The following is a 23,858-nucleotide window of genomic DNA, read 5'->3' on the forward strand; positions in this document are numbered from 1 at the left end:
CATGTGGTTTCTGAGAATTGAACTCACGAACTATGGAAGAGCAGATAGTGCTCGTAACCTCTGAGCCATCTCTGCAGCCCCTTTTATGTTTTTTAATGGTTGCAAAATATCAATCTAGCCAGGTGTGATGGTGTATGCCTTTAATCCCAGCACTCAGGGAAGCAGAGGCAAGCAGATCGCTGTGAGTTCAAGGCCAGCCTGGTCTGCAAAGTGAGTTCAGGACAACAAAAGCCTATACAAAGAAACTCTGTCTTGAAAAACAAAACAAAAACAAAAAAGAAAAAAAAAATCAATCTGGGCACAGTGGCCATGCCTTCAATCCTGGCACTTGAGAATGAAGGCAGATCTCTGTGAACTCAAGGCCAGGCTGGTCTACACAGTGCATTCCAAGCCCAGTGAGACTGTCTCAAGAAAGGGGGGAGAAATCAAGAGGACAGGAGTTTGAGATCTAAAATTCAACATGGAACATCCATGAATAAAGTTTTATTAGAACATAGCTGTGCTTGCTCTCCTTTGTCTTGACAGTGATTGCTTTCTGTCCCATGACAGAGATGAGTGTTTCCCACAGAGAGCAGAGAGTGTCACTATCTGGCCCTTTAACAACAAGCTGGTAGGTCTTGCTTCAGAAAAACAAAACTGCCTCTTAGTCTACAAATAAATTCTCAGAAGCAAGTCGCCAAATGGCTTGGCAAGGCTTTCATCTTCTGCAAGTGGTCCAGTTGTGTTCTGAGGGACTTCTCAGAGGTGCTGCCTTTGGAAGAATGCTATTCAGGGAACAGTTTTACTAACTGTTACTTTTCAAAAGAAGCATAAACTCTTTACTTAAAAAAACAAACAAACAAGCAAACAAACAAAAAACAACTGTACCAATGGAGTTTTTAACACTCTCAATGGCTAAGTCTCACCCCAGATCTACTCCACCAGAGTTTCTGAGTGTGAGGGCCAGGCATGGCTACTTCCTGACATTCTGGGAGGTTGTGATGCACGGTCAGGGTTGACTGCCACTGTGAAACATTTACTTACGCAAGGGGTGCTCCCTCTGCTGTTTAGAATTAATATTTTAATCACTGTAGCCATTTCCAGCGGCAATTCAATTCCCTTCCACAGTGTTTGTTGGATGCCTATAAAATGCTAATTGTTCTGGAAGCTGTGTGCCAAGAGAAAGGAATGTGCCTCTTCCCTGAGTTCAACAAGGCAGCTCTCTCGCTAGCCACGGGCTGAGCGTCTCCCTTCTCACAGACGGACAGCGTCTGTGTCTTTATTTTGAGGAGGCTGTGTGTAGATACATGGAACCCAAAAGGCATTAATAAAACAGTGCTAGCTTTTGAGCTGTCTTGTGGGTGTTTGGGAAATGGCTGAAAGTGAGTTTGGAGGGGTCTGTAAAGTTATCATTAGAAGCAGCACTCACTGTAGAAGGATAAAGCCTCGGGCCTTCCCACTTACCCCCTCGGTACTTTTAGATTCTGTCCTGTTTCCTCAGAACGAGGTCACTGTAATTCCACACCATACACCATAAGGGTTTTTGTAAAGACAAGAAAAGATTCATTCTCTCTCTCTCTCTCTCTCTCTCTCTCTCTCTCTCTCTCTCTCTCTCTCTCTCACCCACACACACACACACACACGTATCATTCACATGTTTATATCAGTAGCAAATCATTTTTTTTCTTTTGAGAAGAATAGGAACCCTCTTCTCTTGTTGAGGACCCACACTTGGCTCCCAGCACCCATGTCAGGTGGCTCCCAGCACCCATGTCAGGTGGCTCCCAGCACCCATGTCAGGTGGCTCACAACCACCTGTAACTCCAGTCCCTAGGGATCTGATGGCCTCTTCTGGCCTCCATGAGCTTCTGTATGCATGTGGTGCACATAAACCCTGGCAGGTGCACACAGTGCACATAGGCAAACAAGCAAATTAAAATTTTTCAGAAAAAGAACGAAGCGATGAAAAGGTGGCTCTTTAGCTGACAGACTAACTTTGCAGCAAGAACATCCCATATTCTTCCCATCACTAAGAGCAGGGGAGTGTAGGCCTTCAAATAATTACTTTTTGCTTGCTTGTTTTGCATTGTTTTTTTCATGGTGCTGGAAATCAAACTCAGGGCATCATGCATAGCAGGCAAAGCACTTAGCCACTGAGTGCACTCCTAAGCTTTGCTCAAAGCAAGACCTTACACCCGCTTCTGCCTCCCCAGTGCTGGAGTTACACCATGTGCCCAGATAAACAACAGTTTAGCACAGTTTTAGCACAAGAATCAGTACAATTTATCGTCCTACTCCATCAATGGTTGTCTGGTAAAAACAACACACATCACAAACTGCTTGGATCACACAAAATTAACTCTTTGGGATACTACGCTCTGTCTATTCATCCCACGGTTTTGAAGAACACCCGATTGCACTTCTGGGGGCCTCTTACCTCGCTTTGAGAATGATGACTGCAGGCAAGGAGAAGCCCTTTACAAATCGCTCAGGTACCACCACTGGGTGGTATTCAGAGGGACTCAAAGCGGGGTACTCAAGGCCATAGGAAAACTGTCTTCACAGATAGGTGAGAAATCAGGAGACTCTGTCTTTGCAGGATTGAAAAGTCGAACAGGTGCACGTACTCAGCAGGCAAGGGGGCTCAGGTTGATGGTGATGGTTGGGTGCACAGGTTCTGTCTTCACGGTCCAGCAGAGATGTCAAGTTAGTCACTCACCATCTCCCTGTGAAGCCCAGGCTCTCACTGAGTCTTCTCTGCTCTTGGATCATAGGCTTGTGACACCATACTCAACCCGTCTTTCTTGGTGGTATACAAATTCGGAGGTTTCTTAGATTTAACCGAGTACAGCATGTTGTTAAGGTTTTAGCTTCCTAGCTAAAAATCCTCTCCAGGAGCCAGGCGTGATGTCGCATGCATTTAGTCCCCAGTACTCGAAAGGCAGAGGTGGGCAGATCTCTGAATTTGAAACCATCTGGCCTACAGAGTGAGAGCAAGGATAGCCACAGCTACACAGAGAAACCCTGTCTTGGAAAAATAAAAACAAAAACACTGACCATGGCTAAAAATAAAGGTGTAAGATGAAGTCAGAAGGTGCCGGAGGCCATCATGAAGATTTTTATTCCCATGCTGGCTTAGAAATCAAGGAATGGTTTCCCATGGCAGCAAAATGTAGACCAGACCATGATCTGCAGATTTTCCTTTTCCTGGAACTGCTCAAAACAATACAGGTGTGTGATCACTTCATCTCCTCCTACCCAGCATGGGCTGTGCTTGCGCAAATCTTATATAAACCAAGTGGTAGCCTTCCTCCACTTTGAGGATGAAGATTTTGTCAAAATATGTATGGCTTTTCCTTAGACTATATCTCCACTTATTTATAGCGTACATTAGCAAGCGCTGCCATTTCCTGAACAGGCTGCAGAGATGGTTCACTGGGCACAATGCTGACCTGAGTTTGCATCCCAAGCATCCATGTAAATGTGGCAGCTGGCAGAAGGGGGAGGCAAGAAGATGTGGGGTGGGGACTCACTGGCCAGCTAGTCTACCCAGTAGCCCCAGCTTTAGTCAGAGGCCCTGTCTCAAAAACCAAGGTGGGGCTGCACCGATGGTCATCAGTTAAGGGCACATTCTGCTCTGCTAGAGGACCGCAGTTCAACTCCCAGCACCCACATCAGGCTTCTCACAGCTGCATGTAACTCTAGCTCCAGGGGGAATCTGATGCCTCTGGCACTGGAGTTATATAATATGGTGTGTGTGTGTGTGTGTGTGTGTGTGTGTGTGTGTGTGTACCCATGCATATATATACTTTAAAAATACACACACACACACACACACACACACCCCACCACCAAGATGGCATTGCAGCAACCTAGTCCTCGCCTCGATCTTTCTTTTTCTTTTCTTTTTTTAAGATTTATTTATTTATTTATTTATTATATACACAGTGTTTTTTGTTTTTTGTTTTTGTCTGCATGTATGTCTGTACACCAGAAGAGGGCACGAGATCTCACTATAGATAGTTGTGAGCCACCATGTGGTTGCTGGGAATTGAACTCAGGACCTCTGGAAGAGCAGAGAGTGCTCTTAACCTCTGAGCGATCTCTCCAGCCCCTGAACTTTCCTGACTAGAACGTTAAATTGTTGGTTATATCCTACAATTTAGAAAGTGTCCTTGCACAAGGAGACGAGTCTGTAATTGAGAGCTGCCGGTGTCATCTCTCCTTGGTGGTACAAGTGGACTCAAGTGCTAGACTGGAAAGGGCACAGGACAAGAGGCACAGAACAGCCAGCCGCAACCCTTCCCCGTGGCTTCCCGGGAGCTCCCAAGCATTTCTTCCTTCCTAGGCAGTCAGACTTTCCTTCCAGGGCCTATTTCTTTACTTGGTAAAGGGTAGAGCGTGGGCAGCATGCTCATTTACATGCGAATAAGTCAGGTAAAATTACTCACTGGAGACTTTCACATCTCTAAGCAGAGCTCAAGCTTTTAGTCAAACTGTATAATTTTGGACACTCGAACTTACATTCTAAAATATACTACAGAATGTCATCTATACATAGAAATAATCATACAAATAAGAACGACTTAAGCCGGCAGGGTTCTGTAGGGTGGTGTTAAGGGTAAATTAGCTGATTGTTTTTCTCCCTGATTTCCAGTGTGGCACACAGCACACACACCACGAACTCACACGCTACTGTCTAGCAGCCTCAGAGTGGTCTGGCTCCTTTGACAGCTGTATGGCTTAAGCGTGGTCTGATGTTGGCAATGAGATTTATAGCTACAGATTTTATGTTTTTCCCATGAGCCTCCTCTTTTTTTTTAGGCATGGAAAATACACGCATTTCCCCCACTGTGGTCAAGTTCAGCTCACCAACAGTAAGGAACAAACAGTTGCATCAGACCTCATGCAAATGCCTAGGAAAGATTTGCCAACATGGGACCCTTTTTCTTACATTTCTCTTCCCATCACTTAAATACATTTAATAAAGTGAATTCTGTAAGCAATGAGATGCCCTTCTCAGGACACTGTTTCAAAGAAGAGTCCAAGGTGGCAATGGACTGAGGCTGGCTGGACCCTTCTGGGATGCATCTGATGGATAAGCTGGGGGGGTGGGGGGGGGGGCTGCGGGGGGAGGGAGCAGGTCAGTGGTAGTCTCTTCTCCCAGCTGTCACAGCTGTGCCTTTTCACTCTCAGCCCTATCATGCTCCCAGGCAGCCTTCAAAGCACCTCCTTGCTTGTGGAATTCCTGTAAATTATTTGCTTAGAAGCTGAGATGCCACAGAAGCAACTGTCTTCGCTGCGCATAGAGGATGCCATTCGGCGTTTTGCCTTGCCAGAGAGGACAATGAACCCTAAAGGGAAGAACCAGCAAGCTGGCTGAGGTGCAAAGCCAGTGTTTTCTTAGTATGGGAATGTCGCTCACGAATTTCTTTTTATAAAGCAGGTGCCCAATGGGTAAGCCATCCGCAGCGGGTCTGTAAGCAAGGAGTCCGCTTCCAAAGAGGGGAAAAACTAAATGTGCCTCTTAGCCTGCATCCACTGCTGCCGCGCACCACCATTCCCACGTGAAGTCAGGCACTCCAACCTCTTCCCACACTGACGAGCATAGGGTTTTGGTGGCACTTGCTCTCATTTGATAGTTTCACCCTTCCTGTTGCCTCCTAAGTAGAAATGTTGATTGACTTGGGCAGAAGCTGAGGCAAGGCCGCGGGCCGAGCTTTAAGCTTTCCTCCATGCGCCATGTGCGGTGGGGGTCAAAGGCGTGAAAAGTGCCAGCAGTTCGCGGGCTATTTGCCCTCCTGGGAGTGCCATCACTCACCCATTTGTCATGTAGTATGCACAGATGCAGATAAATGGCAAAGTAAAGGACGCCATCCTTCTTAGTGTAACCACGATGTTCCTGCAGCACTGGTTCAATACTATGCTTTTACGGCTTATTTATTTGTATTGTATGTGTATTGGTGTTACCCACATTTATTATGTCTGTGCACCATGTTCGTGTGCACGCAGTGCCCATGAAGGCTAGAAGAGGACATTAGATCTCCCTGGAACTGGAGTTAAAGACAGTTGTGAGCTGCCATGTTAGTGCTGGGAATGGAGCCCAGGTACCTCCGGAAGAGCAACCTGTACTCAACCACTAAGCCATCTTGACAGCCCCTTAATATAATACTTTAAAAATTCTGTGTGTGTGTGTGTGTGTGTGTGTGTATGTGTGTGTGTGTGTGTGTGTGTGTGTGTGTGTGAGAGAGAGAGAGAGAGAGAGAGAGAGAGAGAGAGAGAGGTACAGTATGTGTGTTTGAGTACAGGGCACATGAATGTCAGAGTGCAAATGCAGAGGTGCATGGCTTTTCCTGTCAGTCCTCACCTTCCACTTTGCTTGAGACAAAGTCTCTCTCTGTTGTCCAGCACCAAGCACCTCAGTCTAGCCGGCCCAAGGTGCTGCAAGGATTATTCTGTCTCTCACTGCACTAGAATTACAGATGTTACCACACCTGGATTTATGCTGGTACTGGGTATTTGAACGCTGGTCCTCACACTTAGACCACCAGGGCCTTATCACAGCACCACCTCCCAGCCCTACAGTGTCCTATACAGTAAAAAAGGGACATGTATGGTTATCACCATAAAGGACTCTTCTGGGAGCTCTGATTCAAAAATATCACAACTGTCTTTTTTGTTTGGTTGGTTTTGGTTTTTGTTAAGACAGGGTTTCTCTGTTTTAGCCCTGGCTGTCCTGGACTCACTTTGTAGACCAGGCTAGCCTTGAACTCACAGCATGTGCCACCACCGCCCAGCTACACTGGTTTTTTGCAGAGTGTCTTGGAGCTGGTTTCCAAGGCTGTGTCCTGAGCAGGGTCATCCTGAGAAAGTGAGTCCTACCTCTGAAATCAGAAGTGAAATGAAGACAGTTACCCATTTTTTTTACTTCATCTGCATGTGTCTTTTATGTGCTTATGAGACAAGGTCTCCACATGTAGGCCAGACTGGTCTCACACTCATGACTGTCTGCCTTAGCCTTTGGAATACTGGAATTACATAAGGAACCTCCACATTTAACTTTCTAAATCCATCATCCTTCCTGCCTTCCTTCCTTTCCTTCCTTCCCTCCCTCCCTCATTCTCTCTCTCTTTTCTTTCTTTCTTTCTTTTGTTCTTTCTTGTTGTTGGGGTTTATTTCTGAAGACAGGGTCTCACTATGTAGCTCTTGCTGTTCTGGAATGCACTATGTACTGAGATCCACCTGCCTCTGCCTCTGCCTCTGGAGTGCTGAGGTTAAAGGCATGGACCATTATGTCTAGTGTCTAAGTACTTTCTTAAAACTTAAAACTGCCTGTTGCCTCCCTTGAGGGTCTCCATCTTGAGGATCAAATCCAAGGCCTGCACAAGATAAGCAAGCACATACAACTGAGCTACACCTTCACCCTAATAAGTAGTTTCTGAGTAAATGATGCAATGAATAAATACAAGCAGATTATGTTTCACTGTTATAACAGTGCCAGAGAGATAAACAAAACAACAAAATAAAAAGGAAACTAAAAGAATTTATGAAGAAACTCTGGTCAGTTCACTTGCGTGATACTAAAATGACTCAACAGTCCCTCAAAGCTTTGAATCATTACTAAGCCTGTTCTACACAAAGATTGCAGTCTTGTTTTTGTTTTCTGAGTGGCATCGGGAGACCCATAAACCCACTGCTTCATGAAAACGAGATTTCAGAAATGTAGGTTGCATGGGAGAAAGTTAATTTTTAAATATACTTTTTTGTTGTTGTTGTTCTACTTCTAAACACAGCATGGAAGCATTTCTCTTTGTTTTTAAACATGGAGTGCATATTTCTGAAAGCCACAGAGGAGCTTTGGTCTTCAGCGCCTACTATTTATTTATTTTGCCATTATCTGACATGTCAGCAGTGACTCCTAATGCCTTGTGTCACACAAAAGCAAGCATGGTCACATTACATTAATGAGTGGTCTGAGATCATATAACCGACTAACTAGAAGTCTATGCCCCCTTCGCTACAGAAAACATGACCCTAAATCCAGCCAGCTTTGGAAGAAAAGGCCCCACAATTACAACACAGTAACAAAGCTCATGTTATATACAATTTGATTGTTTCAATGCTCTCTGCCCATCCATTCTCATTTTACCTACTGTTTATGTGTGGTGGGAAGAAGTCAAGTGGGAAATCTACCTTTTGGTATTTTAGGCAAAATCTTGCCTGGCATGCTCCACGGGATAAAACTAAATATAGTGGAATCCTTGTATAATCCAGCTATTTGAAGTTAGGACTAAGCACACTGGTAACTGTAGTCACAAACTTATTCCATATGTCTCCGTGGTCCCCAAATGAGGTGAGTGTCAATGTCATTTAAACATGTACCACGTCACTCTAATGCCACATTATTTATATATATATAGTACTAATTGTAGAGACAAAGCCACCCTCTCTTTGGTCTGTCACCCAAAGGGCTGGGCAGAGGTTTTCAGTCAAAGCACCGACACTTGCCCCGGTACATTAGACAGCAGCATAGTCAGGGCAGGTGTGCCGTCCTCCTCACAGATAGAGCCTCTGGTGTGCACACTTGTCCTTCCTGAGGGTGTCCCGGTTGTATTTAGGAGGCTTCCACCATTGCCCTGTTTCCGTCAGTACCAGCAGTATTCTTTTCAGCAAGTGCTTGGAGGCAAGTGTTGACACTTATTAATCTGTTTCTCGTCTTACAAATGAGCTTATGCATGATTCGTGGGGAAACTGTGCTCTGACAGCTCCCCATGCAGTCTCCACGGTAGGATGAGATCGTTACACTGAGCAGGGCTGTTTGGACGTGTTATTCTTTGTAATTACCTTCATTAAGTGAAAGCATGTGTCAATCAACTCTGAACTTTAAATGTATGGGCAATTTGCAAGAAAAATGCACTTCTATTTCCTACAGGCACATGTGCGCCTGCAGATAAGTGTATATGAAGTGCATACGTTGTGTTAGAAATATGCAACTGCATTTTACTTTCTATAGAGTTTTTCCCTGGTTTGCACTTGGTACCTTTTCCCCCCTTCAATGTTGATGATGAAATCCATGGCCTCTCATAAACCAAGCTCCATTCCAGTCTATATCTTAATACCTTAGGTACAGAGCTCACAACGCTGGAGAGTGAAGCCGGCAGGGGATGTTTAATAAATAGATCATTCATGCATGAGCATGAGCAGATTTACTTTTGCAAATTTGCTCATTTTTAAAAATTATGTGCATTAGTGTTTTGTCTGCCTAGAAGTGTGCCCTGTGCTTTCTTGGTGCCCATGGAGGCCAGAAAAGGGCATCGGATCCCTTGGAACTGGAGTTAGAGACAGTTATGAGTTATGGATCCTCTAGAAGAGCAGCCAGGGCTCTGGTCCACTGAGCCATCTCTCTAGCTCCTAAACAGGTAGTTTTAATATAGTACTCTTAAGGCTGGAAAGCATACGGAATAGACTAGCAACCTGGGACTCCACTTGGCCTGTGTCTTGTGAGCCCCATCCCTCTGCTGATAATGCAGTTAGCAGATGGGTTCCTTTTCCTAAATGCACTATACACATATACCTCAGAATAATTTACCTAACAGCCTTGGGACGCCCCCCCCCCACACACAAATGACTTATGTCATACACCCCTCTCTGAACAATGGCATCAGTTTCTTCTCCCCTAACAAGACTCTAGTTTGGATGGTTTCTATTTAAATATATTCCCTATGTACCCAGGTACAAAGAATAAAAAGGCTGCTCTGGCCTGGATAGGTTTGGGGTGCTTGAGAAATGAGGCAAAACTATGTCTTCAAGTGAACTTTGAGGGAGAATCCCTGTTTACCATCTTATGCCTATGCATAGTTGGGCAGGCATATGATTAAAATAAGAGGCATTATAGGAAAAGACATGTTCAGTAGCAAAAATGATTATTTGATCTAATCTGTCCATCAAAGCAGAAGACCACATCACTACAGTCCTTCTCTGAACCCTGTGAAAGAAAGAACATCTTTATTTTATTTATTATTATTATTTTTTTTTAATGAGACAGGGTTTCTAGACCTGGCGGGCCTCGAACTCACAGAGATCAGCCTGCCTCTGCCTTCTGAGTGCTGGGATTACAGGCGTGCACCACCATGCCCGGCAAGAAAGAGCATCTTCACTCATGGGCCTGCTGCTCCCTTATAATGTGTTCTGATCATTCTTATTTCTGCTTTAGTTTCCTTGCTACTTTTGTAAGTCAGTGTGGGCTTTGATTTCAATTTTTTAAATAAGAGGCCATGAAGCTGGGTGTGGTGGTGCACGCCTTTAGTCCCAGAGTCAGGTAGACTTCTGTGAGTTTGAGGCCAGCCTGGTCTACAAAGAGAGTCCAGGGCAGCCAAGGCTACACAGAGTAACTCTGTCTCAAAAAACAAACAAAACAAAATAAAAACAAAAACAACCAAACAAAAAACCCAAGAGGTCAAAACCCTGGAAACAGCTGACCCAAACCCCAGCCACGGCGTCTCGCTACTCCCAGCTGCATCTGCTTAGCAGGGACTGAGCTCCGAAAGCACATTCTGTGTGGAGCTCTGTACCTGCTGCACAGAGACTGCAGCGTAATAACTGCAGACTGGGCAGGCTTCACGGTGGCCGGGAGCTGCCATTGAAGTAGGATACATCCCAAGAAAGCATCGTGAGCTTTAAAGAAGTGTTGCTCAGGGTACAGTTCAGTGAGCAACATACACCAACGCCCGCCCTGGTCAGGGGTGGTGGTGCATGCCTATCTGCCCAGACCTTGGGAGGCTGAGGATTCTAAGTTTAAAGCCAGTCTAGGTTACATAATGAATGAGACCCTATCTCAAAAACAAACAAACAACAACAAAAACAAGCAAACCAAACAAAAGAGGTGGGAGGAGATAAGAGAAAAATATTTTAGAAAACTATTGGTAACATGACTTTATTTTTAAAATATAAAGAAAATAAGTACCTAAAAAAAAAAAAAGAATAAAACATAGGTGCTCTTCTCTCTCTCTCTCTCTCTCTCTCTCTCTCTCTCTCTCTCTCTCTCTCTCTCTTTCTCTCTCTCTCTCTCTCTCTCTCTCTCTCTCTCTCTTTCTCTCTGATGTTAATGGATGTCCTATCCATGTTTCATCCATTCAGCCAACCCACATTTATAACAAACTGTGGTGTTACTCAGTTCAGGTGTTTGAAAAGAAGATGCCATGCCAGAAAGCAGAAAGCTTCCGGATTCCTTTGACTTTCAGGCTTATAGAGACTGTTTTCTGGCTGGTTCATGACCAGTTACTTCCACCAGAGGGTGTTCAGGGATTAAAAAAAAAAAAGGATGAAGGTGCTGGAGGGACCACTTCAGCCTCCAGACCTGGCCCCCTTCCCAGACTTCTGGAGGACACTTCCTTAGACCCTTCCCGCCTCACCCCTTTCAACCCGGCATCCATCTCCAAGGCTTATCCACCATACAGCTCACACTTCCTGCTACGGCCCTGGCTCCTCTCCACACACACCCTCAGCTCTTTCCTCAGACAGTCTCCCACGGGTCCTCCTGTGAGTCTTTGTCAGATGGGACCAGCCCCCGCCAACCCAGTCTGCACTTTCACCTACAACCCCCCAGCACCCTCTCACCTGCAAGCCCGCACTTCAGATATTCTAACCTTCTGAGGGCTGGAGAGACACTTCCCAACTACCTGTAACTCTGGATCCAGGGTATATGACACCTTCTTCTGCCCTTTGCACCCCCCACTCACACGCGCGTAAACAGATGTTCATTGCAAATATTCATGAGCCCCTCTGACAGTCTATAGTGGGAACGGCCATTGCTTGAACTTGGCCATCTCTTGTGACGCAGCTGGGGGGAGTACTGTGCATAAATAACTAGAAAGAGCTCAGAGCAGCTGGACACCCAGCAAACGCAGAACGGCAGCACCGAGGTCGGGGGGGGGGTGGGGTGTCCCCGCAGCAGCAGGTAAGGCTTGCCACACATTGCCTCGCTGTGTGGCCTCGGGAAAGTCCCTGAACCCCAGGTGTTCTCACTCCATATAAAGGAGGCAGGAAGCCACTGGAAGCTCATACAAGAACCTGGTGCCTTCTTTCAGAGGCGTTGGAAGGCCACGGAGAGTCGGAAAACACAAAGTCTGAAACAAAAACCAAGTTACCTTCCAAGGGCTCGGTTTTAGGGATACACAGAAGAGACCGATGCAGACCCGGAGCTTCTTCTGAACAATCTGAGAAAACTCGGGGAGCTGCCAGGAAAAGAAGTGTTTTTGTGGCAGGTATAGGATGGGATGCGAATTGATGGTGGTTCATTTAGGAGAATTCTCCAAAGCTGTGGGTTTCATTTGGATTTGAGGGGAGCACCACGAAGTCCCCGGAGGTCCTGGGGTGGGGACTGTGTAGATATTGGATGCGGATGGCATTGTCATTCGAAGGGACAAACCACAAAACCTTGATTTTCTCCATAAGAATACTATAAGTTGCTCAGGCACCGAGAAGTGAGAATTACTGAGATCAGTTCAGAAAACTCATTTAAATTAAAGGGGAGGAGCGGAAAGATGTGAAATAATATAAAAACGCCTCCAAGCAGCACACACAGAAGTTACTGCAACACTCTAAAGTGAAGGAAAATTCCTTCGGCGATGATGGCTCATGTCCCTGATGACTGTAATGACTGTAAATAGTCCAGCCAATACACCATCGTAGGGACTCCATGGTGTCCTCTGTGATGGTATGACTCGGAATGGCCCCTACAGACTCAGGCGTTTGAATGCTTGGGCCAGACAGTTAGGAGGTGTGGCCTTGTTGGAGGAAGTGTGTCACTGTGGGGGCGGGCTTTGAGTCCTCGATGCTCAAGCGAGGCCTCGTGGAGCAGGCACTTCCTGTTGCCTTGTGGATCGGATTGTAGAAGTCTCAGCCCCTTCTCCAGCACCATGCCTGCTTGCCATGGTGATAATGGACTAAACCTCTGAAACTGTAAGCCAGCCCCAATGAAATGCTTTCCTTTGTAAGAGTTGTGGTCATGGTGTCTTTTCACAGCAATAGAAACCCTAACAGAGGCACCTTTTGCTGTTGTTGTTTTTCTTTTCTTCTTTTTTCTTTTATTGTCTGTTTGTTTATTTATTTATTTGTTGTTGTTGTTGTTTTTCAAGACAGGGTTTCTCTGTGTAATCCTGGCTGTCCTGGACTCGCTTTGTGGACCAAGCTGGCCTCGAACTCACAGAGATCCACCTGGCTCTGCCTCCCGAGTGCTGGGATTAAAGGCAAATGCCACTGCCTCGGCCGCCACCACCACCTGGATACTAAGGCACCTTCTAATACGATTATTTCAGAAGTCAGTTGTTTTTTTGTTTGTTTGTTTTTGTTTTGCTGTCAAAGTACACATTTTCTTTTTAACAGCTTTAGGCTCATTGAAGTATATTTTTTTAAATGTCATGGTATCTGGGATGTTTTTATCTTGATTGTCAATCTGACACGCTCCAGAGTCACCAAGGAGACAAGCCTCTAGGCACGGCTGTGAAAAGATACCTAGATTAAATTGTCTGAAGCAGGAAGAGCCACCTTAACTGCAGGGAGTCATCGCATGGGTCGGGGGCCTTGCCCTGAGTAGAATGAGGAAGTGAGTTACGCACAAGCGGCCCTCGCTCTCTGCTTTCTAACTGGACGCAGTATGACCCGCTGCCCCAAGCTCCAGTCATCATGGCTTGCCCATCGTGATGAACTAACTGGGAGCCAACACCCCTTTTCCCTCTTACGCTGTGCCTTGTGTTTTGTCAAAGCAGTGAGTGAAACAACTAACTTAATATCTAGTTTATTTTAACTAATGTTTTTGGAGGCGGAACTTTGCTGTGTGGCTAGGCTAGCCCTGGTCTCTCTCGAGCCCTTCTTCCTTGTGCCTGACTTAGAAAATTATCACTTTAAAACAGGAGTTCTCAACCTGTGGGTCGAGACCTCTTTGGGAACCGAATATCAGGCATTTACATTAGGTTTCATAACAGTAGCAAAATTACAGGAAGGAAATGACTTTATGGTTGGAGGGGGGCGTGTCAGCACAGCATGAGGAACTGTATTAAAGGGTCCCAGCATTAGGAAGGCTGGGAACCACTGTCTAAAAGAAACTTTGCAATTAGTAGCCACACCCCATTTTGACTGACTCACCAGGTACAATGTTTTCAATAATGTTCCATGTTGTAGCACACAACGTCCTTCTTTATGAATGAGTAATATTCACTTTGTATGGATATACCACATCTTGTTTATTCTTTTCCTTTCCTTTTTTTGCTTTTTTGAGACAGGGTTTCTGTTTACTCACTCTTGCTGATAGGCTTTTGGACTGCTGCTTTGTGCTACTATGTACATTGGATTCCATGTTTAAATATATATTTTAATTTCTTGGGCATATATTTGGGAGTGAAACGGGTCCACCATATCATTAACTCATTCTTCCACCTTTGGAGAACAGCCAACCTTTTTACTTTTAAAACTTATGTTTATATGTGTGTGTCCGTGTGTGTGCGCGTGGGTGTGTGTAACTTCTATGTGCCATGGCACATGTGTGCAAGTGAGAGGCAACTCTTAGGAATCTTGTGGGTCCCAGGGATACTCCAGCCCTTGGGCTTGGTGGCAAGTGACTTACTGACTGAGCCATCTTGGTGGTGGTTGTGTGTGTGTGTGTATTCAGAAGGTATATATATGCATGTGTATATACACACACACACACACACACACACACACACACACACACACACATCATATAACTGCAGTGCCGAGGCATACATTGTTGCAGTAAAGAAAGACATTTATAAATGCTGTAGCCTTTCAACAAGTATCTGGCCAGATCTTCAGGACCCTTCAAAATGGACAGCTTGCCCAACACATTAAAAACAGGTGTCAGGGGGAAATCAGGACAAGGAGGGAAGGAAGAGAGGAGACAGAATGAGGAAATGGGCAACTGAGGCAGGAAGAGAAAAGGACTGAGCTCTTCGGGGGGCAGTCCACTCTTACATCCAAACATTATTAATGTGCTTATAGTAGAAGTTTTCTGAGTGTTTTTCTCAAGTCCTTTTTTGTTTGTTTGTTTGTTTTGTTTTGTTTTGTTTTGTTTTTCAAGACAGGGTTTCTCTGTGTAGCCCTGGCTGTCCTGTACTTGCTTTGTAGACCAGGCTGGCCTCAAATTCAACAGCGATCTGCCTGCCTCTGCCTCCCGAGTGCTGGGATGAAAGGCTCTCTCAAGTGCTTTAAAGGTAGTGGGGCAGAGTGCATCGTGTCTCGGCATACAGGGTGGGACCTTGTGTCACCAGCTGTAGGCCATGCTGGGTTTATTCACATCCCTCCCAAGTGCAAAGCAGCTAAGAAAACAACTCAGTTCACGTGCAGTGGGACATCTGATGCAAGTGGGCATCACCTGGGAGCCTGTGGCCATGCGTTTGGGATTGCGCTCACCACCTTCACCATGTACTCTGATCCATGGCCCCTCATTCACGCCTTGCGGTGTGAGATTTTCATGGGCTTACTCTGGGGCCCAGCCTGAGAGCAGATTTTAAAAGTGCCTCAGGAAGCCTCCAGTGCGAGTGCATAGCTAGGGTGAAAACCACTTGTGAAGACTTGCGGTTTCTATGACATTCTTGAGACAAGGAGACATTGCAGTGACCTTCAGTTGCATCTTAGTGCTTTTTCAGAATCATCTGAGAGGCTCAATGACTGCTGTGTGTGTGTGTGTGTGTGTGTGTGTGTGTGTGTGTGTTTTGGTTTGGTTTTTGAGACAGGGTTTCTCTGTGTAACAGATCCCTCTGTAACTTGCTTTGTAGACTAGGCTGGTTTCGAACTCACAGAGATGGGCCTGCCTCTGCCTTTATGAGTCCTAGGATTAAAGGAGTGTACCATTGTGCCTGGTCATGGCTGCAGCTGCATCTTCTTCTTCTTCTCCTCTTCCTCTTTCTCCTCCTCCTTCTAACTTATTTTTATGTTATGTGTATTGGTGTTTTGCCTGTGCATATGTCTGTGGGTGTCAGATCTTGGAGTTAAAGACAGTTGTGAGCTGCTCTTTGGGTGCTAGGAATTGAACCCTGGTCCTCTAAAAGAGCAGTTAGTGCTTTTATAGCCTCGGAGCCACCTCTCCAGCCCTATGTTGCTACTGGAGTTCAGTGTGCCGGCCTACACCTGTAACTCTAGCACTCAGGAGGCTGAGGCAGGAGATAGCCAATTTGAAGCTGTCCTGGGCTATACAGTGAGACCTTTGTGTGTCCCTGTGACTGTCTTTAGCTTGCTAACTGCCCTCCGTGCTTCTCTGAGCCTACTCACACCCATAAGAATTGCTTATATATATAATAAAAACAAGCCAAGTATGGAGGTGCATACCTTTCACCCCAGCAGAGGCAGATGGCGATCTCCTGAGTTCAAGACCAGCCTAGTTTGCATAATGAGACTCTTGACACACACACACACACACACACACACACACACACACACACACACACAGAGTTCCCAAAGCCATTATTCCCTAGCTCAAAGATTCGAATGGCTTCTTGCCGCTCTCAGTACAATTCAGATTCTTCCAGCTCCTCAGACTTTGCCCTACCTGCCTGCCCCCTCCCCACCCCATCCCCTGGATCCCCCAACCCCCCCAACCTCCCCCAACCCCTGACCCCCCTTCTCTTTTTCATTTTGTTCATCTTCTTGCTGTTTGCCTCCTCCTCTGGGGCCTTTGCACTCTCTGTTTTCTCCATTTGGACCTGTTCTCCCGTGCCAGATAACCAGTTGATTTTTTTGTTTTTTTCCTCTGTTAACGCCCTGCATGAGGTTTGTACGCCTTTCAAATGCAAAGACCCTTTACCAGCCATCTCTGTTTTCCTTGGCACCTGGTAAACCAAGTGCACTTAGGAACTCCTCAGCAAGATATTTCACGATACAAATGAGGAAAAGCAGGAGGGCCACGTGCTAGACAGAAATGCCTGCCTGAGTTCTCCGAGCAGGTAACTCGGAGGAGCCGACTCAGCATATGGAGTCTGGTGTGCTTCTTTCGCGGTGCAGAGGAGCCGCTTGTGCAAGCAGATCCTCCAGAAGGAATTTTCTCTTTAGGCCGGTGCCGCGCACGGGGCTCAGCAGTAAATTCGCAGTATTTTTTATAAGAAAATAGAAGGTGGAAATCAGATGAAAAGCGACAACCACCCACCAGCAGCCGCAGTCTCCTGTGCGTGGTGCCACGATACCCCTGCACCGCCCCCCCCCCCCCACACACCATGCTCAACGGCAGGTCTACCCAGCATGATCCAAAACAGAGCTGGTAGATGGGAGTTTGGACCTAAAGCAGCCTTTGTTTTGTATATCTCTCCCTTTACCTTTGCATCTATAAGCCACAATAGCCGAGGTGGTGAAAACCCTGTCCTGGTGTCTTGGGTAGGTCATAAACTCAGGTGGAGGTGGAGGCCTGGCTTCGGCCTGTCCCTTCCTCCACTTCCTGCCTTCCTGTGGTCCCTTCCTGCGCTGTTCCTCCAGTGTTCTCTCTATGTCCTTTCTCCTGCTGGGTACTTTGAAACTGCTCCCTCTCACTCAAAAACTGTTTCTGTTTGTCCTCGGTGGTTTGGTCTTGTTTTTGTTTAAAAATAAATGCTCACACTAGATTATTTGGAAATGCACAAAATAAGGAATAAACAGTCGTTCCTAAGTCCACCACCAGGAGAAAAGCCATAATGATTTCTATCTTCCTAGCCAGAGAACTTTAACATTTTTACCATTTTTTTTCCTCATGCTTATGAAAACAGTGTTTCTTTATTGTAAAAGTTTTTGGACAATGAAAACTTCCAGAAGGAATTCCACTCTGGACTTCCAGGTGTGAGCCACCATGTCCGATTGGTAATCAGTATTTTACTATCCCACTCAGGGAAACCAAAAGCATCGGCCCAATTGCTTGAGGAAGCCAAGTGAAGCAGTACCAAAAAAAACCAAACCTTCCCCAAAGCCTGAGAGGAGTCACATTCGTCGCTTCTAAGTGTTGGCTCTGGGGTCTGAAGGAGATGGGGCAGCGATGGAGGGAGGGCTGGTGTGGCTCAGACCCCACAAGAGGCGGCCAGAGGAGCAGACTGAGAACAGGCGGGTGTGTTGTGTGTCTGTGTTAGCTCAGGGCACGGAGAGACGCGTGCGGCAACTGTGCAGGTACCCAGAGTGGAGAAGGGGAGAGGAGGATGGAGGAGGCATGTAGTTGGCCCTCTGCATGGTGTCTGGCTGCAAAGTGGTTATGGCTTGCAGGTAGCTCACCTAGATGCTAGTTCTCAAAGACCCTCCAGTGCAGTCTTCTTCTCAGTGTCTCACTAGATTATCTTGGCTGCCAGTCAGTTCCTTTGCACCAGTTTGAACTCTTCCTGTGTAAGCGGATGAAGATGGCAAAGGTCTCCGGAGGGGAGCATGAAGTTGGGTAGGCAGGTCCTGGCCACAGAAGCATCTGCTTTTGTGAAAGGCCTCTCCACAGGGGGTCCACAGGATGCCAGCCTCTACCCCAGCTGGAGCACTAGCCAGACTTAAGCCTGTTATGGATGGACATGCATCTCATAAAGAGTGTTGGCCAACAATGACCACGAATAAGAAGATAGTGCCACAAGATCTTATTCTTAGTGATAATGCAGCCATCCTAGTTTACGTAGACCTTGTGACATTTGCATAGGGATGAAACTGCCCCACATTACAATTCTTAGTATTTATCCCTGTTGTTAAGTTGTAGGACTCTTTTGTTCATCCCTTTGGAAAACACACACACACACACACACACACACACACACACACACACACACACAGAAATACAGAGCTGCATAGTGAGACCCTGGCAGGGTAGAGGAGGGGTGGGGACCCCACACCATCCCTCCCCCCCAAAAAAATTATAGAAATTGAATCTAGGTCCACTAAGCCATCTTGCCAGGCCCCCAATTTTATACTTTTAATAGAGAGTATGTTTTGAGGTAGAAAATACTATGAAATGATCGGATAAGTCAGTTGATTGTATTATGCAGTGAAAACCATATTGTGTGTTAAGAAAATGTTCAAAAGGAGCCAATACCTGGGATTTACTAACAGTTTTCCCCTGATCAGCCCTGCATGCTCTAGACATGCACATGTACACACACACACACACACACACACACACACACACACACACACACACACACGTGCACTTTCCTTGAGTTCATTTGTTATGAAGATGATGCAAATGAACTACTAATGTGGCCTTTGATTTAGCCCCGTGCCCCCAGGGGCACACATTACTATGCACATGTGGATATGGACAAGTTGTGTCATTTTTAGTTTAATTTATTCATTCTTCCAAGGCAGTGTGACAAAAAGGTTATTTTGTGTCTAAGCTAAGCCACCTCCAAGCCTGTACTGCTGGCTTCACATGTTTTTATATTTCAAGTGAAGAGAATTGGAGGTACCAGAGGCCACACTGACTCTTGCAAACAGGGGAGCAAAGCTCCAGGACAGGAACCTATGTCCAGGGAGCCAGCTAGTGTCCACCAAGGCTGGAATCAGGGCTTTGTATTCTCCATGCTTACCTCTGGCCTCATGGAGCTGGAACTGGCTGTCCTGTACTCGCTCTGTAGACCAGGCTAGCCTCGAACTCACAGAAGTCTGCCTGCCTGCCTCTGCCTCCAGAGCGCTGGGATTAACCGTGTGCCATGCTCAGTTTGTGGTTGTTTCTAAATTGAATTATTTATTGTGTCTGTATATGTGTGTATGTGTGCATGTAGAGACCTGGCTTTCTTCATGTGGGTCTTGGAGATTGAACTCAGGTCTCCAGGCTTGGCAGCAAGTGCCTTTACCCAATGAGCTACCTCACCAGCTCTAGATAGTGAGTGTTAGTAGCTTCTCTCTGTTGGCCCCCACGTCTGTACCCAGGTGACTCCCTAGTGCTACAGTTACGTGGTCCCCATGATGGGAACAGGCCTCAAGCAGCTGAAGTGTTCCCAGATTTGCTTCTGCTCTGTGTCTCTTGATTTCTGGACTTGCAATATAAAAATTAAAGCAGTATTATTTTCTACAGTGATTTAATAGCAATATCTTCTTATTGACCATCCAAAATATACCAAGCTGAACAGGTAGATTAGCCAGGCCACTGGCTTAGCTGGACTGCCACTCAGCCCAAGCTAACTCCTTCCCCTGAAAAGTATATCAACCCATCCAGAGATGAGTTCTGGAGATGGCTGACAGTAGGGACACTCAACCCAGGCTGGGGACTCCTGATCTGCAGGGTGCATGGAACCAGCCACGCTATGTAATCAGTGTCATTTTTTTGTTTGTTTGTTTGTTTGTTGGTTTTCTTGTTTCCTACCTCATTTTATTCTCATGATAATTCTCCCAAGAGCTGGCCAGGGTAGGCACTGAGTTTACATTTTCTTTTTTGTTTTGGTTTTTAGTGGTTTTGGTTTGGTTTGGTTTGGTTTGGTTTTTTTGTTTGTTTGGTTGGTTGGTTGGTTTTTTGAGACGGGTTTCTCTGTGTTATCTTGGCTGTCCTGAACTAGCTTTGTAGACCAGGCTGGGAGACACAGTTTCTTGGTATAGCCTTGGCTATTCTAGAGCAGGCTGTAGGCCACTATGTAGGCCAGGCTGCCCTCAGAGCTGTGCCGGCCTCTGCCCCCTGAGGGCTGAGACTAAAGGCATTATACTACCCTGCCCAGCATGCGTTTGATCCCTAATACCCGTATGGAGGCTCACACCATCTTTAACTCCAGTTCCGGGAGGTACAATGGTCTCTTCTGCCCTCCACAGGCACCAGGCAGACATGTGGTGCACAGACATATGTAGACACAACATCCATGTGTATAAAATAAATTTTTTTTAAAATGTAAAACACTCATGCATAGCTGGGTTTCCAGGACAGCCAGGGCTACACAGAGAGACCCTGTCTTGAAGAAAAAGAAAAGGAAAGAAAACCCAAAATGAAACCAAACTAAACAAACAAACAAACAAATAAACAAACAAAAAACCCCACTCATACATAAAGTGAAAAATAACTTTAAAACCATTTTTAGAAGCTGTAGAAATATCCCTAACCCTAACATTATACTGGGTAGTAGCTAAGATCCCGGCCTTATATTAGTTTAAGTGGATCTATTGAGGCAGGAAGAAGAGATGGTGCAGTGGTTAAGAGGATTGCTGCTCTTTCAAAGGACCTGAGTTCGGGTCTTAGGATCCAAGTTGACGAGCTCACAACTCAATAGAGCCAGCTCCAGAGGATCTGATACTTTCTTCTGGCCTCTGTGGGTCCCTGCACATGTGTGACTCTCTCTCTCTCTCTCTCTCTCTCTCTCTCTCTCTCTCTCTCTCACACACACACACACACACACACACACACACAAATAAAAATGAAAAAAACAAACTTTTTAAAAAGTTAAGTGAGGGGTTGGAGTGATGGCTCATGGTTAAGAGCACTGACTAGGCTTTCAGAGGTCCTAGTTCAATTCCCAGCACCCACATGTTGGCTCATAATCTGATGGCCTCTTCTGGCCTTCAGGCATACGTGCAGACAAAGCACATATATACACACATAAATAAATCTTTTTCTAACACTTAAATCAATCTGAGAGCCTAGTATATTAACGATTTACAGATGCTCTGTTAATATTGTAAACATTAGCATTGTTATAATAAAGAACATGGTAGAGAATAATCCCAGCTTCGTGCCATTACAAACTTCTATTCTAAAATGACTGCTACGATTACTAAATTTTTGCATGAATTACATTTTCAGAAAATAAACAGTTATTTACTTTTAGAGGAGTGGAAAGGGCTTCCCATCTCTCTTTCTTTTTCTATTCTTTTTTTTTCTTTTCTTTCCTTTCTTCTTCTTCTTTTTTTTTTTTTTTTTCTTTTCTTGAATAAACTCAGAGAAAACCCTTGGTTTTGGGGGACAGATTCTTACCATGAAATCTAGGCTGGCCTTGAAGTCAAGATCTGTCTGCTATGGACCATTTTGTATGACTAGGTATTTATGTATAGTTACCGTAAAATAAACTGATGAGGTTTTTTTTTTTTTTTTTTTTTTCCTTTTTTAAAGATTTATTTATTTTTATGTATACAGTGCTCTATCTGCATGTACACCTGCAGGCCAGAAGAGGGCACCATATCTCATTACAGATGGTTGTAAGCCACGGTGTGGCTGTTGGGAACTGAACGCAAGACCTCTAGAAGAGCAGAGAGTGCTCTTAACCTCTGAGCCGTCTCTCCAGCTCCAGTTATTTGTTTTGTTTTTTTGTTTTGTTTTGTTTTCTTAATTACCCCAGCTTTGATTTATTTATTGTTTCCTTTTTTTGGTATTTCTGTGGTATGCACACAGAATAGCCAGAGGCTATCAGGTGGCCTGTTCTGTCACTATCGGTCCTAGTCCCTTGAGATGGGGTCTCTCACTGAACCTGGAGCTAGGCTGGCAATCAGCAAGCACAGCGATCCTCTTGTTCTCCCAGCCCTACCCCAGAGATGGGGATACAGGCACATGTGAACACATCTAGCCTTTTACACGTGTGCTGGGGATTTGAACTCAAGTCCTCATCTGTGCATCTCTTAAAAGTCAGCACGTATTTGGAAACTGTCATGGTCTATCATGTATGAGTGCCACCATTATCGCCCAAACTTCAAAATAGAAACTTCAAGAAAGAAATGTGTTATACGCTGATCTCATTGCAGCATCAAAGCAAACATAAACCCATCCCCTTTAAGACAATGTTTAAGCTTCAGAGAGAAGTGAGCTCAGCCCTTTGCCTGTGAGAACAATAGCACCATCCTGTTGGGGAGGATTTATGACTTGTTTCTTGTCAACCCTCCATTTGTGACAGCAGAAAGACAGGTACCATTAGCCTGAGGTGGTGACATTGTGGAATTCACATGGCTTGGGTAGAAAGTGTTCGGGGTTTATTTTATTTATGTGTAATAATATAAATGCAGATGTTAAAAAAGAAATATAATTTAAAAATTTTTTTAAAAAGAAAGAAAGTGTTCTTACCCCCCAGTTTGTGGAAGTAGACAGCTCCAACGAGCCGCTGCTCATCTCACGTTCCTCATCAGGAAAGAGTTCCTTTGAGTTTTCAGGGGGAGTTTGGGTTTATGTTCCGTCTGTCTGAAGTTAGGGTAGAAATTGTTTTTGAGGAAAAATGGATCTATATTCCAATCAAAGTGCTTTCCAAGGTCCTAGAATCTCATTTATTTGTAAATCCATAATTTACTGAACCATTTTACCTTGCTTGTAAAGGGATTCGTGTACAAATTAACAATAGATTCTCTGGTTAATTTATTTCGGCTGCTGTTCTTGGATTTTAAAAGCAAGCATCGCTCAAGATCACCGAGCTCATAAATACCTCTGGGATGTCTCACAGAACTCAAAGCAGCCTCCCTTTAGCTGCTCGCTTCTCTGTGGAATGACATATTCAGATAGTCACAAGCAGATACAAACTTGGTGACCCAGAAAGGTGTCTGATCAAACCTACCAATAAAGCGAAGCTCAGTCTGAGGGAGAGAACAGCTCTGCTGTAGATACACGGATGGGGAGGTCACGGAGCGTCACCTGGCTCTCATGTGGCATGTGTTAATTTGTACTTCTCAATCTTTTTCATGCGCTCATCGTCCCGTAAGCACGTGGCTGTTCTACATTAGACCTGCTTAAAATCCGACGAAGTGTATGGGTTTTTCCTTCCTTGAGAAAAATCAACATAGTGAGCCTGTCGGCCCCTTACAACGCCTGTTAGAGACAGCAGAATGGCTCAGAGGATGTTTCCTAATGAGAGTGACAGATTGCTGAGGTTCAGGTGTCCTCTCCTGCGTCCAGATCACATTAGCTGACTTGTGAAGCTTGTATCTGAGAATCCTGTTTGCATTCACCAGCATACCCTCCCTGCTTTTAGTGACAAGAAAGTGACTAA

This window comes from Acomys russatus, chromosome 6 (assembly GCF_903995435.1).
Source record: "Acomys russatus chromosome 6, mAcoRus1.1, whole genome shotgun sequence".
NCBI classification, from domain to species: Eukaryota; Metazoa; Chordata; class Mammalia; order Rodentia; family Muridae; genus Acomys; species Acomys russatus.